Source organism: Pinus tabuliformis, chromosome 2_2 (assembly GCF_031772625.1).
Source record: "Pinus tabuliformis cultivar Carrire ecotype Pingquan chromosome 2_2, CPIR1, whole genome shotgun sequence".
Classification (NCBI taxonomy): domain Eukaryota; kingdom Viridiplantae; phylum Streptophyta; class Pinopsida; order Pinales; family Pinaceae; genus Pinus; species Pinus tabuliformis.
In genome coordinates this window covers 1,052,211,120-1,052,229,948 of record NC_142300.1, presented here as the reverse complement: position 1 = coordinate 1,052,229,948, position 18,829 = coordinate 1,052,211,120, and the positions used below count along the sequence as shown (strand labels likewise).

Below are 18,829 nucleotides of genomic sequence, written 5' to 3'. Positions count from 1 at the left end.
GCATTTTTTTAAAATTAGTTGAAGAATATTTTTAGAAAATATATAAAATTTAATAACAATATTAAAGATTGGAAATTATTATAATATTATGGTGCAATTGATATTCCAATGAGTAACAAAGTAACACATGAACATTTAAATCTTTATAGCTCGGAGGGTGGTCTTGAGACAGATATTGGAAAGTATTATGGGCTAAATTAATCGTTGAGATGGTGGTCTTGAGATAGATATTGGAAAGTATTATGGGTTAAATGAATTATTGAGGCCGTTATGAACCCATGGATCATCTACACCCATTGTTTGTTTGCAACCTATTGATATATTGCAATGAAAGATAATTCATAACTAACCAGTATGACCTCTCTCCCCCTCCAAGCTAGGTTGAGAATATGGGTGGGTACTTAACACATAGATGAGAACATGGGTGCCATACATGGAATTATGTTAAATGTGGTACCATACATGGAATTATGTTTTAGTTTTACCAAATTTTTGAAGGACCAGTTTTGATTATTAACCACATCTTTATTTTTGCTCCAAATGTTGGACCTGACATTTTCACTATCAATGCTACTCTTTCCTAGGCTACTGCGCCTTACGACGTTCCCTTTGCAACATTTGGTGCAATTGCTAGTTATTATTGTTTTAAATTACACATTATAGTTTAAAGATGATGACTAATTACCCTTCTTATTATTTACATATTATTACATATTCATATAATTTCAAAAAAATGACAATGCATTAAATTGATTTAATTTTTCTCCGAACTTCAAACCGATCTCTTAAATATGTTAGCTTGATAATTAATTTTTTCCTCGTTATACACATTTTGAAGAATTTTCTTTTTCCTTACAATATAATAATATCGTTTTCATAAATTTCCTTTAAATGTTATATGTATATGGTTTTCCCTTTCCTGTGAAGTTTTTCAAAGATTTCCTTTAAATTTCATATACATGTTTTCAAGATGTTTTTTTTCAAAGTATACTAAGAATTTTTCTTTATAAAAATTAGAATTAATTTTTTTTGGTAATATAACATAACAAAATTTTTCTTGTAAATTTTGTTTCATACCTTTCTTTTAAATTTAATATTTTGTAAATGAATTGAAATTTTTCCCTCTATGAGAGTTTTAATGTAAATTTATTTCTCTTTTATGAAAGTTTTAATTTAGATTTTTAAAAATTCTTATACAAGTTTCATTTAAAATAGGGGAACATGTTTGAATTTTTTTTATATATATATTTTAAGGGAATTTTATATAAATTTTTAATTTTTTTAATTTATTATATATATATATATATATATATATATATATATATATATATTATTCTATCAAATTTTACTAACAATAATAACTGTGATTACCTATGTTAGAGCATTGATTATAGAGGATTTTAAGCTATTTGTAAAGATCATCACAACTTTACTTCCAAATCCTAGGTGTTCTTAGGCTTGGCAACAACATTCTCATGCTTCAGTTAATCTTAATTTTAAAGATGTGATTGTTTTAATATTCAAGTACTTTATTTCTTTGCATAGCTACCACTCTTCTATTTATGTGGAAAAATATTATAAAATAATGAATAACTAGGTAATGGTGGAGAGAAAATAGTTTTCATTTTAAATGTTATAAATTGATGAATAATTAGGTAGGGTAGGAAAGAAAATAGTTTTCAACTTTTTGTCTTGTCTTTTACTTTTTAATCTAGGTGTGCTCTTACAAAAAACTTGACACTCATTGAAGCTTAATAAAAAAACAGAACACTCTCTACCCAGCCCCTTATAATCGTGGTGATAAGCACCACATGTTGGGTGGATGGGTCTTCTTCCAACCAATAAGCAAGTTGATCCCAACTAGCCTCAGTTTAGTTACAAAAAAAAATTACTATTATTAATTTAATTTTGTATAAATTAAAAATATATATAATTAATTAAAAAAATGATTAAAAATATATCATTAAAAATTTCAAAAAAATAAAATATGTATATCTTTTTCATCCTTTAAAATTAAATTATCATTTTTAATATGTTCTAGTCAAAGTTCACCTTTTTATTTGTTATTACAAAAAAACTAATTTATTTTTTTAATAATAGATATAATTTCCATTTTGAAAATTTCAAAATTCAAATAGAAATTAAATTTTAAAAATTCAACTATAATAATTATATATTAAATTTTAAAATTTTATAAAATATATTTAATAACCGATCATTTTTAAGAATAAAAAATTAAATATTATTATTTAATTTTAATTTATAAAATTTAGAAATAATATTACACCAATGTTAACATATTTAATTAACTTATACATTTGTTTTATTTAATTATAAAATATTTTCTATCCAAAAGAAAAACAAGAAACATTTTTATTAAAACCCAAACTATAAAAATGGTTGACAAAATCCTAACATGAGTTGAAAAAATCCTAACATCATAGTATACATGCATTAATATATTTATAAACATGTTTGATTTTTTTTAATGGAATGGATACAAATATCTCGATTAATCCAAAACCATTTGAAAGGCTTCAATGTTTCAATATAGCCACAATAGGATTTTCTTGTCTCTTGCACTTTTTGAATTGCAATTTTATATTGAAGTCTTCCATATAATCTACAAAAAAAAAAAAACATAAAGCCCAACTTATAAAGGAGTTACCAAAATTAATTTAAGAGCTCCGAGATGTGCTTCCACGTGTTTCCTTCCTTAGCCTTTAGCCTCTGCAACTCCCACTCTTTAAAAGCGAGATCCATTTATGTTTGTTGGTTTGGTTTGTGTGCATGAACAAATGGTTGTGTAGACTTAGAGCTTTATAAATTGGATTCTCACTATTTCTTACTTGTGTTACTCTTCGATACGATAAGATATACTAAGGTCTACCTACCTATGTTGTAGGTATTTTCTTTTTTATAAGTTATTTGTTATATATATTATATTTTTCTATAAAAAAAATAATTTTACTTTTGGCAATTGTGGCGAACACACAATACAATCAAAATCATAAATACTTGTTTTTTACTGATCAATTGTGATAAGTATCTATTTTTCACTTACACTTGCTCATTAAAACTTGGAAAGACATGGACTTTTCTTAATTCCAAATAATTATATAACCATAAATACTTATCACAATTCCTCAGAAAAAAATATTGTTACTATATTGTAATATCTCAAATCAAATATATTCTTGACCACCATAACTAATGTTTCAAATCTTTGAAAAAACTTTTAAATTTAAATTTATTTTGCAACAATTCTAAATTCTGGTCAAAACAAACAAAAAAAAAGAGAGACATAATTTGCTTTAAACTCAATATACACCATTTTTTATATATAATTTTCTTTAAACTCAATATGCAAACTATTTTAAATATTTTTTTGAAGAATCTTTCTAAGGAAACTCAAATTAGCCATTCTTCTTTTTCCTTCTAATCCTTTTGATCTTCCTGAGACTGGATCTGTAAGTATAGATATTAATGAGTTAAAAGTGAGTGAATATTATTTTTTGTTTTATGATGTAGATTGTATTGAGTGATAACCTTATTATAAAAATAAAAATATATTTTTTAGACCATTATAAATTTGTTCATAAGGAGAAAATTCTCTCACTCGTGAAGAAATTGAGAAGACAAGACACTGATACTCTCCATCTTAAAATGGTCATATTGCATTAAAATTTTTCCCTTTTCAGTTTGTAATCTAATGCACACATGTCATAAACAAAAACAACCTATGGACGAAAATCAATAGCTAAAATGTAATCTATTATTACCTTCGGCTGTCTGCCCAACTAAGGTTTTACTCCATGTAAATTTCCAGCTACTTATTATTTTCCAGAAATCCAAAACTTACCATGCCACAAAAAGCTACCGACATGGACCATTGAGCCACAAAGCTGCAACAAACACGGAACTGAATATACAGGCAGTTGATTAAAAACACATGCGAAGGGACCTTGCAACAGGTACACAATTTTAGTGGCTTTGGGATGGATGTGTGGAGCTACCACCCCTCCCACAGCCATGTCTATGCGAGCCATGATGATTCCAAGCATGTTGAGGCCTGGCATGCTCTTTATGTTTTGCAATATGAAGTTCACTCCACGCGTTGGTAGCTTACACAGGGCCGATGTCATGAAGTGTTGTGAGGAAGCTTGAGTGGGATTCAAGCATGGCACTTCGTTCAGAGAAATAGAAGCCTGGTGTCTGAGATGCAGTAATCCGAAAACGCCTGGATATCCGTGAATCAACAGCGGAATTCTATGAATTTACAGAGCACCATTCTATGTATTTATAGAGTACTCTAAAACTATCCGTTGCCATAACAAGATGTGGAAACAAACACAGAAAAGAAACAAAAGCATACTGTTTATTGTATTGTTTTTTAATAACGCACTGTTATTTTTCAAAATTTCATTTTCCCGCGCTCAATTTAAAACTAAGGAATAGGTATCATGCATGGCAAGCTGCAAATCTATTGGGGTAAGCCGGAAATCTCGGTCGTATCGGTACATCAGATCAATTCGCACCATTGCATTTACTCCCGGAGGATGCCCATGGCGATACCATAGGGGAAGGGTATGGTGCCGCATACGATGACATAAGATGGGGGTAAGCATTAATGACCCAATAGCATGGGATCTATTGCTTGCTGTGGATACACAGCCCTGGTCTATACATAGCTGATACACCCATAGCCTTTAAGGATTCTCTTCTTATTGTAATAATGCAACCTCTTCATATTGTATTCTTGGACGAAGTCGTGTGCTTGTGTATATATTTTGATCATGATTGTGTGCAGGTATTTATATGATGTTCCAAATATGGATGGGTGGACAGGTAGCAGGCACAAAGTACCGCATAAAGGAGCATGAAGCTACGTTTTCTGCTTGTTTAAGCGCTGCATTCATTATGCAACATCCTACAAGGTATGCAGTTATGCTAGCTGAGAAAATGCCAAAGTACAGTGCAACAGGCTGGTTCATCAACACGTCTGGTCCGTCAACACGGCTGGTCCAGCGGTAGGTACACTTAGCCTTTATTTCCTCTGTTTTTTTCATAAAATGGTAGGTTGGTAAAGTAGGAAAGATTTTGTAGTGGATAATGGGTTGCTTGTGCTTGCAGCTATAGCGTGGCGCAAAGAATAAAATTGTAGTATACGAGAAAGATGATTGATGCCATTCACGTCGTCTCCCTTTTGAATGCCAAGTACTCAAAAACCTATGTATTCAGACTGGAAATCCCAGATGATATTGATGGTGTTCCCTCTGAGATTCTTCATCCAGAAAATACTGTAAACTGCTAGCCCACCATTTCCGTTCCTAATATTAGGAGCCCTCGAGATTGATTCGGTTTTGTATGGTGTGGTGCCATTTTCGTTATTAATATTGTAAGCCCTGAAGATGATTCGGTGTTGTATGGTGTGCTTGTAGTGGCTTGAAAAGACCGCATATAGAGAAACGCTACTCAAACTAGCGGGTATTTTCAGGAACAACTCTGAGAAGTTTGCAATTTATAAAATCGGAGAGGACAGTAAGCTTACCGAGGAAATTTAGGCAGTAGGTCCTCAAATTTAGTCGTGTAGCAGGTCCTTATTTTTAGTCCTTAAATTATCTTCTGTGAATTATGAAGGATAAATGGTAGTAATATATTGATTTAATGCTGCTGAAAGAGCGAAGCGTATCATTGGGCACTTAGTTTGTAGGTATTTTAGGATCGATATTTGGCATTTTGTGTATGAAGAATCCTGGGGCATGGCTTCAGGGTAGACTTTTATTGAAGAATTACAGTAGGCTTTATGATATACGAATGGCAACGTTATTTGGGTTGTACTAGTTGATATCAATGGGGAACAAAAGTAGTGAGCGGCCAAATGTTTATGGTTTGGGTTGTACCTATCTTTCTCAATGGGGGCGAGAGTAGTGAGCTGGAAAATGTTTATGAAAAAATAATATTGATTTATACATCATTGGAAGTTTGCAATATATAGATTGTGATATTCTATATATCGTGGCAATAAAATTATCTATCTGCAATCTATCCATTTCACATAACTAAAGGTTAATTTGATAATGATTTTCACTGTATAAAGTCTTAAATATATAAGACCTTTACATCTAGGTTTCACATAACTAAAGGTTAATTTGATAATGATTTTCACTGTATAAAGTCTTAAATATATAACGCCTTTACAATTACCTAGATGTGGTTAACAACGATATCCATACATTAGATCAATGTGTATACAAGGATTGGCTAAGTGGTTTTTTCAATGTAGAAAGTCTTAAATATATAAGGCCTTTACAATTACCTAGATGTGGTCAACAATGATTTCCATATATTAGATCAATGTGTATACATGGATTGGCTAAGTGGTTTTTCAAAGATATAGATTGGTTTTAGTGATTCATGTTGTTCAAATAATTAAATTGCTTTTGTGATTTAAATGGTTTTCACATAGATTGTTTTAATGATTTAGATTGTATTAAATTAAGTCAACTCATATAATTATAATTTCAATTTCAAATATTTAATGTAGATTGTTTAACTGATCTAAATTATTTCAATTGAGTCGACTTGTATTATGTGTAACTATAATATCTAAATTATTTTAATTAAATCAATTTGTATTATGTGTAACTATGATTTTTAATAAAATTCAAATTAGATGGGTCATTTCCTCATATTTAATTATATTAAATTGGATTACCTTATTTATGTGTAAATCAACTAAGTAACTAAAAAATCCTTTAACAATAAAAAAAAATCACCATTTATAAACTACAAACAACTTTACATTTTTTTTATAAACAATAATAAGGGTTTTTTTTTTTTAATAAACTAAAAGATTTTTTATTAAACAATAATAACCTAAAAGCATTCTCGAACATTGGGCGACTCCGCTAAAAGAAATTACTTAAAAATCGAATTACGCCGTCTGTGGGAATCGAACCCACGACCACGTGGTTAAAAGCCACGCGCTCTACCAGCTGAGCTAAGACGGCGATGTTAAATATTTTTTGTGTGGGGTAGTTTAATATCTTTCATTTGTATCGTACAGAAGTCTTGTGTCTCCAAGTTATGAAATATAATTTGCATTGGAATTATTTTATCTGCGTGGCACCCACAGGTTTTATTTATTAGGTTGTTGAGGATACCTCCGCGGTAAGACCTTGATTTCCGAAATATTATATTTAAAATTATTAATAAAAAAAAATTAATTACAATTTTTTTTTTTTAAGAATAGCCCTAAATTTTATATGGATAATTTTTCTATTCAAAATTATTAATAGAAGATGTTTAAATTAAAAATAAGTTTTTAGATTAATGTAAAATTTCGCCATAATTCAAAATCATAACTCTATAAATTTATTTATTAGGAAGGGAAATAAAAAGATTGATTCTAAAAAAGTTTGTGGATAAGGTGTCAAACATCTTTTTATAAAATTTTGAATGTGAGGTTTCTTCATCAGAAAGGAGCTTTTAGAAGAGTTCTAATGAAAGGTGATAATTGCTCTTCAAAAACATCTAGTTAAGATATTAACAAAGGCATTAAGTAGTTTTAGGTTCTTAACTTTTTATCATTATTTTGTTGGTTAAAATGTTGTCATTGATCATATCATATGTTGTCATTGATGTCAAATGTTGTCATTAATGTCAAATGGGAGAATTTTGGGCAAAATGTTGTCATTGATGTCAAAGAAGCAAGCTCCATGGAGAGTGCCAAGGAGTTTCAAGTTGAGGGGGAGTCCTCTAGTAGTTGTTGTGTTTAGAAGAGAACCATTATAGTAGCAGGTTAAGTGACAGGTTAAGTGAGGAAGTTAAAAATATTATAATTATGATGGTTGGGTGGCCCGGTCTTTAAAGGAACTTTCATATCAAGTGATCTGCTCAGTTGCCTTTGTAATGTGCTCAGATGGATAGACCAGATGGATAGACCTTGGAATGACCTTTCCAATGGTATAAGGTAGCTTTAAAAACTCCAGAGGATGATGGAGTTATGGTCAGTTGAAGTTTGTCAGTGTTTTAGGCTTCAAGGTTCCGCATTAATCTTGTGTTTTGTAATAAATTTCTTTGTTAAAATAAATTCCAAACTTAAAGCAGATTTGTGAAGAAGTCGGATTGGTCAATAAGGTCAGGCCATGGGACTAGTCAGAAGGTTGGCTTAGTTGGAAGGTTTTTCATCAGAAGGTTTCAGCATGCATACAAAGGACCAACCACCAACCCCCAACCCCTAACCTAAGTAGGACCCGAGTAAGATAAGTCGTAGATGTATATTGACGATGAATGGTGTCAAGGAAACATATAGTCGGAGATGGTTCATTTTCCATTTACCTCCCTTCAGGTGTCCCGATGGATTAAGCGACCAACTCTCGAACTATGTGGGACCTAGCACAGAAAGACTCTCAATGCATGTTTAGTTGGGCCAGTCGGCAATCTACCAGACAATCTATCTTCCCACTAAATGATCTCCCAACAATCAAGTGCTAATATGAAGCTCTTAGCAGTTGTGCAGTTGGTTCTTGCCTTGTGGGCATATGATGCCAAATCTCTAAGTACATAATGTCATGTTTGGCAAAAGTCATTGAATCTGAAAGTTAGTTAATTCTATAGGTTTAGCTATAGACTCTGCTAAAAACCAATGAAACCCTGGATTTGCTAAACTAAGCAGGATTATCAGAATTCAATGTTGGGAACATCAAACACAACACGAAATCGGATTGCTCTACTTGAAGGCAACAGATCACAGTTAATGCAATGGGTATAACACATATGTTTCAATAATGGGATTTCTATGATATTGGATAGATAATATTGGATGTCAAGTATGAGGCAGTTCAAAATATGAATGTAGTCTTTGTTGGAAAGAATATGAACTGGTATTGTGGTCATTTAATTGACAAGGGAAACCACACTCAAAATTTAAGGGTTAATTGTACTGTGTAAGAAATGTGCTCTGTATGTTTATGATTACTTGTTTAATGCTCCAACATTTACTTTCCTACAAGCTCTATTTCATTTAATGTGGCTCTTGAACTACGTGACCAAGTGCAAGGAAACTCTTTGTATAGTGTTTTAATGAAAAATTATATGTGGGATTGGTGAGTGTGTGTGAGTTGTGTATGAGACGAAATGGGGTGGAATAACATAATAAGTTATGAAGAGGATTTTGTATGGTTATGTGCTAATGTTATGTGTGTTGAATGAAGCACAGAGAGTGGAGTAGATCAAAAGCAGTGGATGAAGAGACAATTGAGTGTGTGTGGTTGCGGAGAAAGGGAGGAGTTGTAGAAATATAATAGAGTCAGAATTTAATTGTAATGTTGAGGTAGGTCATTTTTCTTAGTTTGAAAATTGTATGAAATAGTAGAACACTTGACTGAAGCAAGTTGGGGTCTGCATTTATAAGAGGTTGGAGCCTTTAGGAAAGTTTTGGCTTGTTGATCTAAAGGGGTTTGAGGCCTCTTGTGAGTGGGTGCTCACAAACATATGATGTAATTAGAGCCAGTTTGTTGATTATCATCATAATACAAGACAAGCTTTGGTGTTTTTTCTCCCATAAGGGTTTCCACGTAAATCATTGTGTCAAATTTATGTGAATGTTAGTCTTTCATGTGTTTTTTATTGCATTACATTGAAAGTTTAAGTGCTCAACACTAAAATAAAGAAAAAAGATTAATTATTGATTCACCCCCTCTTAGTAATACTTGATTCCCAACAATTGCTACTAGAGCTTGGTTCCTTTAAGAACAATTTAACCATTCGAAGGTAGATCAATAGGGAATCATGGCCAGAAAAGAAAGTCAAGATTCTTATTCATGTATGATACCAGTCTTTGATGGTACAAATTATGTATTCTAGAAGGTCAAGATGGAATCCTATCTCATGTCCCTAAGTGTAGATGTTTTGAGTTTTGTATTAGTTGACTATTTTGTTCTAGATACTCCTCCTTTAGATGTGGATGGTAAAAAGGTTTATGATAACAATACAAAGGCCAATAATACCATTCTCTTTGGTCTTAACCAATATAAAGTAGTAGAAGTAATGCACTACAAGTCAACCAAGGAAGTATGGGACAAGATTAAGAATAGTTATGAAAGAGATGAGAAGGTTCAACAAGCTCTGCTTCAAGCATTTAGAATGAGGTTCAACAACTTAAGAATGAATGAAGAAGAAAATATAGTTGAATATTTTCTTAGAGTTGTGTTGATGGTGTTGGACCCGCCAACATGTCAGGGGATCACCCCGGTAAGAAGTCCCGACTAGACCTCATATTGTTTGGATTAGGAGTCCCAATAGTGGGTAGTAGGATATCACCTTGACTACAGTTGCACGCAGAGGTAAGTAAGATGTCCTTGTTGGAGGCAAGGGTGTGACCTTGCAGCAAGTCAAGGAAGGTGCATGAAAGGCTAACACATGAAAAGGGATAGGAGTGCTCCACTTAGAAACATGTGCTAGCACGCAGATTGAAAGAGAACACACGAGAAGAAACACATCATGAGATGGAAAGCAGGATAGTCAACGATCCAAAGTGATGGGTTATACCAACAAAATAGTTCGATAATATTCATACAAACACATACAGAATAGTCCATACATACATGTGTAAATTACAACTACATACATCATTAGAGTAACCAGGATAACCGAACTAAACTAACAACATATGCATGAAACGTGTTGTCTCTGTTATATTAAAAGAGTGAAAGATCCAATCATACATACAACCATGACAACCACTAGCCTCGATAGCAGAAAATTACAGTCACTGCCACCTGCTCCTCCAAAGAGATGTACTAGCTTTGCACTGTGGAGAAGCCAAGGATCATTACAATACAATCGAAGATTTCTCTAAGTTATACTTATAGGATGCTTGGCTCCCAAAAGCCCATACAATGAGTTATGAGTTTCTATAAATAGAAAAGGGTGGGGTCACCCTTGACATTCCCCTTTGTGACTCTACAACTACCCTCATGACTTTTCAACTTACACATGACTGTTACATTCTACTATTGACACTTGGTCTTTCACTTTTACAACATGTTTACAATACATTATGCACATGTACCCATGTGAGACAAAAATGGGCTTGAGTAAGTGATGTAAGACATCACTAAGACTCGGACAGTTGTGGGAAGACTAACTCTTTGACATCCTCTCGATGATCGACGGTGATGAACCAATGCAAAACTTGGCAGTCTGTTATGGTGTCCATGTACTCTATGGTGACATCTTTCTGAAAGCGAACTCTTGCCTCCGTTGCATCCAAGTACATTGATTTTGCACCTCTGTCCAACTCGTCGGATAGCATACACATCATTGTCTTGAATGCAACTTGACTAGCGACATGCTGATGCATAGTGTCTATGCTCATCTACAAGTATGTGCTAGTGGCTATGTGCATCAACTGATCAAAGTACATGTCCAATTCCAGTCAGACTTGATTCTTTGTCTTTGCCTCGGTGAGTGTGTTGATGGATGGGATCGCATGCATGCGCACAATGACATCCATGCTCTTGAACACTCGTGCATGTGAAGCCTGTAAGCTGGTGATGAGTTGCAGGAGTTCCTCATAGTTCTAGATCTGACTCCAGATGTGTGCCTTCAACTCCACTACCTTTGGCTTGATCATATTTGGAAAGTGCAATGGGGCTCCCTTGTACCTCATTGTCCATATTTACATGTGATTGACAACAGTGTGTATTTCTGGCAAGATGCATGCTCTCCTAGCACAACGTTGCTACCAACCGTTAAGATGTAAAACTAACTTATGCATAGTGACAAACCTGAAGTACAACTTTCGGATGACTATCTCGAGAGACGATACTTCATCAAGTATCACTCTCCTCAACTTTGCTCTAGCGGATTCTGTAAGTTGCTCTTCTCCCTGCTTGACCGCTTGTAGCTCCTTTGTCATGCGCTCGTTCTCAGCTATCAAGAATCTAACACTTGAGCTAGTGGCTTCGGCATATGCCCTTATAGCATCGGCCAATGTAGCTAGATGTCTGCGCACATTGAAAACGATCACTCGTTCTTCAAACTACGCAGGAGATACATGGACATCTGGAGTGGGCACTCTGCATGACTGTACAACTCTATGTTGTGACTCGTCGAAAGATATGTTGTGCACATCCGCTTCCGGATTATCCTCAATGATTTCAGTGTCTCCTTGATCGCTTGGGACTTGCTCTGCTCTTGGACCTGGTGAAGCCGGTGGGGTGACCTCTTGGTTTCTAGGCATGAGGTCAATGTCCTGATCTAACTTTGGCTGAACCACATCCATGTCCATATACTTTAGCATCTTTTCAATCTCTTGAGTAAAGTCCTGCTCCTGCAACTGCCCACCCTGTCTACTATGTGCCAGCTGCTCGAATGAATCAATAAGCTGTATGGGAGCAGTTTCATCAATGTTTGCATGTTTTGCCTCCTGTTGTTCCTGTTCCTACTGTGTTCCCTTCTCTCTTCTGCGCAGCTCTTGTTCATCCCTGAGTTGTTGCTTCAACTCCTGCAACACCTTTTCTGCCTCCTTCAGCTTCTACTTCTCCGTCTATATTTGCGCGATCCTTTTGTTGCAATGTCGTCTCTTCGCCTAAATCTCCAAATCTACTCTTAACACAAGTGGGTATGCTTTGAACTTGCATCTTTGCTCCGCCTCTACACTGTCAGCAACCTTACTCTTGCCTTTGTCAAGCACAGGTCTGCTGCTCTCTGCTACTGCTGATGATGCTGCTCTCTAAGATGCTGCTGCCTTCTGCGCTACTAACCATTCTACAGTCATTGTGATTGGTTCATTGAGCCTTGAGAAGTTAAATCAGCTTCTCCATGGGTCTTCCTCAAGTCAATGACACACCCTGTGGATCTGAGGATGATACACTCTCACACAGTGGTCTTCTACTAAGCGATGTGGGTCATATGGATTGAAACTTCTAGTGCCGAAGGTGAATCTCTTGAATTCCTTCATCTCGGCCTTAGCATGCTTGAGATTTTGGATCTCATACAACCTGGTCCACAAAGGAAGAGTGGGCCAAGGTATCTTCTTCTTCCTATGCAGTCTTGTTGAAAACCCTGTCGAGATGTGGTGTGCAACCTCTTGCATGACCAGTTTATCCATGGAAAACTTCGGTAAAAAATGCAGAGCCTTCTTCGCGTTGTACATCCGAATGAAGGTGCCAAGGGTGAGGCATACCAATCTGCTATGTCAACCAATGCCTCCATCACTTCCTGGGACATGCAAGGCAGATCCTGCTCAAAGATCATCCTGTACACCAGCGTGACGAAGTGGTCTGATAGTTGTATTATAACATCACTGAAGTTGCATTCGGAGAACAACCTGCAATAGGTGTGTACAGAGATTTCTAAAGGTTTCCATGCCCAACCCAAGCCTGGGAACTTCTGATGGGTACATATTGCATCAAGTATGTAAGTGGACATGAAAACATTTGCTTGCCGACCCTTGGGCGGATGCCGAGCTTTTGTTACTTGTTCCTTCAGTCGAAGAGCCAACATTTTAGACCAATTGAAAGATATTCCTTCATTTTCCAGCTGATCCAACATAATCACCCAACTCTACGGGAATGTTCCTGTGCTCTCTTGGCTGTATAAGTGGCATGTGAGGATGACCAAGAGTTGATATGCCTTCCGTAGTATCGTTGTCTTGTAAACCTGGTTGGGTGTTCTCCTGAACTTAGACGACTCTTTCACCCCTCTCTTCAAGATGTCTCTTGAGTTTACATTGTTGTTGGGTCTAGTGAAGGATGCATCCATTGTGATCACCGGCTATGGCAAGTGATAATCTCTTGAAAGTCCTTTGCCTTGAATGTAGCAAGTTTTGTTCCACTGACACTGCTCAACACCATTGTATCTGGATCAGTATGCTAGACAATCCAGTGGATCATGTATGTGCATGGAAACACGACATACCTACATGAAATCTGGTATAAGCTAGACTTGTGTAAGTTGACATAGACTCCGCGGTCCTCCAAATTCTCCTCAAAGGTGCCTTAAAATATTTCATTGATGTCCTACAATTTAATCTTGATCTCCTTGTCTATGAACAACTTAGTGTCTTCATAGATGGGAAAGCTCATAGACATTTGCTTGACCACATCTCTAGTTTCACTCTCAACGGTGTCCTTTGACCCTGCTCTCTTGGAAGCCATTGTACATGTACTACTGAGAGATGGACGAAGACCTATGATACCTGGAGATAGAGCGACACTCATGGCAAGCAAACTGTCAGTTGAAAACTAAAAGAACTTGAGGGCTGACATGCAACACACTTGGGTAACTGACTGGAATATTTGCACAATTTTCACTGGGAGGTTTGGAGACTGACTGCTAGAACTGTGCAGAACACAGTCCGAACTATCGGTGAGCTGACTGATTGCTGAAACTGTGCAAAGAATAGTCCAACTTGGCCTGCTGAGAACTGAAACTATGCAATGTGCAGTTTCAGTCAGCATGACTGCAACCCAGTAAAACTACATTGCGCAATTCTAGGGTTCAACGGAGTGCTGACTCTCAGAATTTCATAGAGAAAACCTGGGAGGCCAATGTGAGTTAAGCTTTATGTAATTCCTAGGAACAAGGCAAGGCCTTCTCTCTCAGAAATGCGTAGTCCAAGTCTGGCGAGGCAAGGTCGGGGCCAAGGTAGCCTAGACCCTTCGATGGGTGACTGAAAACAGTAAAGACTGAATACATGTGTGAATCTGGGTGTAGACATGAGTGAATGAACATGCATGCAATCAGTGAGTGCGGGGTTCAATAAACGGGAAAACAACTAAGTGTGTGAAGCAAGTCGCCGCAACGACAACTGTTAGTGTATAAACAATGTCATACATGCTACAACAAGGAGATGCAATGGAAAACTTGAAACAATGCTTCTATAAGCTAACATGCATTAAAATGATAGCAAGCATTCGAAAAAACCAAGAAAACAACACTCACACAAACCGAAATACAAAAAGCGACAAAAAAGTAGCAAAAGACATGAAAAGTAGACTTACACAAAAAAAGTTGAGCTGAGTGTGCCGAATATTTCTAGATACGATGGGGACTGCAATAGCTCCAAGATCAAAGTGAAGAATGAGCTTTGAAGCGTCGAATAAATAGTTTTGACAAGATCGAGGCTTATGACGCGCATGCCATAAATCTAGGAAAAAGCAACACTTGGCAGGGGGTTTCTAAAACAACTTTTGCATGCAACCTCCAACTGCTAAAAATGGATCCCTAAATCTAGGGATGCTTTTTTTCTTTTTCCCTTTTTTCTTTTTCGTGAAAAAGCAGCCCATGCATGCAAAGCAAGATTGCTTAGTCCTAGAGGGAACCAGTCAACTTGGGAGCACATGCAATGGACAACAAGCCTCTGGATGAATTCTGTGTTGTTTCTAGGCTGAGTAGCTCTGGCTGCCCCTCATGCTCTGCGCAATTTACGGACTGAAGCCAAGGTTGTTAGCCAAATCTATGCAAATTTTGAGAGCAAGCCCAGTGATGGACTGCTCTGCGTAATTTTCAAAGGGAAGGTAGTTTGCTTGCTTTGCGCATTTCTAGAGAGCAGCAAGAGAGAAAGGCTAGTTTCCCTCCAGTTCTGCGCAATTTTCCAGGTGAGCACAATAGTTAGTTGATGACCAAGTCATAGAATGTCAACTTGCGGGTGGAAGGAAAACAAGCTAGTAAACAGAAGCTGATAAGCCACAAAAATTCAATTGAAGCATAAGTACCAGTGAGTGCAAGACATGGTGCTAAGGATGGTTGGTAGGGAGGCTTTAAAACAAAGCTAAGATAAAATTTTGGAGGATGGTTGTAGCCGCCACAACATTGGTGACACACTAGTAGAACTCCAGCTCTCTGAATGGAACTTGTTTCGTAAAACGCAAGTCTATCTCCTCCGGAAGTATTGTTCGATTCTCTAATCATTGTGGTTTCCACACTAGCTTGAGTGAAAGATGTAGCACCTGCCATGGTATTTATTGGTCAGCACACATTCCAACCCAATTCAACTTAGTTTTTTCGATTGGGGATGAGGGGTATATTGGTGCACAAGTAATATAATTTTCATATTTTAACTTTCATCCTTGGTGTTGCTCCACTGCCAACAGGCCTGGACAGTACCTCAACGGAGTCACATGGGAACACAAGCATCACTTCGCTGCTAGTGAGCCTGGTCATTACCCCAGTGGAGTTACTTGCATCACCTCTCTGTGCAGGAAGCCTTTCTCTTCTTACGCCTTATTGGGTCTCCAATCCATAAACCCACAGGGCTTAATCAAGGGAGTAAGCCAAATTAATGCAAATATTAATATTTGGAAGCCTCCTCCTCATGGCTTTCTAAAGGTTAATATAGACGGAGCTTCTAAAGGCAATCTAGGGTTAGCTGGCTTTGGAGGGAATATAAGAGATGAAAAGGGTTAGATAAAGAAGATCTTCCATGGAAACTTGGGCAAGGCTACTAACAACATGGTGGAGCTCATGGCACTAGAACAAGGCTTGGAAATTTTGTTAGATTCTAATTTGCATAATGTCATCATTGAAGCAGATTCAAAATTGATTATTAGAGCGGCCAATAAAATATGTAATGGTACTTCTCCAGATAAAGTATCAAAGCACTGGAGGCTTTTGCAAGTCTTTCACCATATCCACTCCCACGTGCAAACCTTAAACACTGTTAGCTTTGTCCATGTGAAGAGGAAAGCTAACATGTTAGTGGATCGCCTGGTGAACGAGGGAGTCACCAACATGGATAGGGATTCTGGGTATGAATGGGATCTAGTACCCCCAGGCAAACTGTTGGAGGACTGTCTCTATTTGGCAGACAAAGATATAGAGCTATGGATTCACAGGAAGGACTGAGATGGTACAGAAGACAGGAGGGAGGATAGGGTACCCTAAACTGTCAGCCCTCTTTGGGTATGGGCCACTATCCACAACTCAGTATTCCTTCGGACATGCTATGCAAGTACTACATGTTGGGTTGTCCATGGAACAAAACATTATGTGGAAATTTTGATTGTGTTTTGTGCTGGACAACGATTTTAGGAGGACGGCACAAGAACCGCCCGATGCATGAGATCAATGGCTACCATTTGGCAAAAGAGCGCGGTAGTTATTCTACGAGGCGTTGTTTTCTAAAACCACAAGAGGTTTATCGGGCGAGGTCTAAGTGGTATCGGGTTTTTTTGAGAAAGGCTCTGATTCCACTCGTCGTGTGACACGTAGCAGGGAGAGGTGAAAGAATACTGCTCTTATCGGATGGTTATCCCTCATGCGACTTATCCACCTGATATCTCCGTAAACCGTTGGATCCTCGGCGGGAGATCAATGGTGTATGTTTGATTGTGCAAGTTAGCTTGGTGTCTCGAACCCAAAAAAAGTTTAGAGGGCTGGAATAAAGTTTACGTCGGGTCCGTAAGAAAGGTTTGGTGTGGGTTGTTGTGGGCCCGCGATCAGTGCATGTCTAGTGGATACTGACAGGTCGGTTCGGCAGGTGTGCGACTGTACAAGCTCAATGAAGGTTCTAGTTGGTATACTTTCTGGAAGTCTGGTGAACCCTCGCTTGTGACTTCTATTGAGGGCTCGAACTCTTTTAGTGCTAGACAGCATGACCAGATGGTCTACTGCTTGCCTATTGTCCAGAGTAAACGGATGTAACCCCCTGGTTGTCTTGTTAGGACTTTGCATGGTTTTGGATGCGTGTTTCGGTACTTTGTTTGCACAGCTGCCTGTTGAACTCTCACGGAGCTGGTGCGGCAACTTGTAAATTATGTATTATTGACTAGATTAATAGAAGGTCCTACTCTTACCTGATTAAAAAAAAGAACATTTATAGGTAAAATTGTTGATAAGACAGATTTGTAATGCATTTACTTGTTCGTTGGTAGATATTCTTTAGGAATTCTAGATTTTCAAAAACATACAGACTTTGTGCCCAAAGTTTAAAGGTGTATGCTCTACAATTCTAGCTACCTCACAAGGAGGCTCCATCCCTAGTAGAAGTTGAATGTTGTAGCCCATTCTGACCCTCCTTAAAATTGAGATACCTCGTTAAATTCTACCTCACATAGATATTTATCTTGATTAATACTTTCCTTATTCTATCTCTCGTAAGAAAAAATCATTATCCTAACCTACCTTTTACATTTAATCTCTGCCTTAACCTTTTTAAAGATAAATCAAAATCACTCTCCTCTTTAATCATTGTAGCCTAAGCATGATGATCACATATAAACATACACACATGTATTATTAACATTAGTCTAGGAAATGATTAAATGATTAGCATTACTAACTAAATATCATCTTAATACTTATTATTAACTAATGATGTCCACAACAAGTGGGGTAAGTGTCCAAGAAAAGGGGGGAATGATGCACACAAAAGGTGGACTATAAAAAAAATACATTATGATTATGTTAACACATATTCTTTAATTAACACTTGTATTAACTATGCTAAATTATGACAATTTAATCTTATTCAAATAAACATCACTAGAAAATATGTCATCATATGCTCATGCTTAGTTTAATGGAGTCCAAAGGGGTCACAATATAATGAGGGCCTACAAAACAATAATAATGTAAGGGCTCAACAATAACAATAGTTGGTTTCTATGGGGAAAACAATAACAATCTTGGGGTTACACTAGTATTATAGAGGGTCACCTAGGCAAAAGTAGTGCTTTATAACATGTTCTACAAAGTAAGTGACCTATGTTACAATATGTGTTGCTGAGAACAAAGGGCACCTTATAGAGGCTAGAGAAGATGATCACTTTGTTAGGCACACATCACCGTGACCCATGTTACAATGTGTGTTGTTGAG

The 18,829-nt window shown here is 36.5% G+C and overlaps 1 protein-coding gene and 1 non-coding gene across 13 annotated transcripts in view; one reads left to right on the top strand and one right to left on the bottom strand.

The window, feature by feature from the left end:
* The window catches only part of LOC149197003 (uncharacterized), an 84,609-nt gene that overhangs the window by 50,101 nt on the left and 15,679 nt on the right, over window positions 1-18,829 (top strand). The gene's annotated exons all lie outside the window — the stretch shown is intronic.
* TRNAK-UUU (transfer RNA lysine (anticodon UUU)) lies at window positions 6,941-7,013 on the bottom strand. Its single transcript has one exon. It is a non-coding gene; the product is annotated as a tRNA-Lys (tRNA).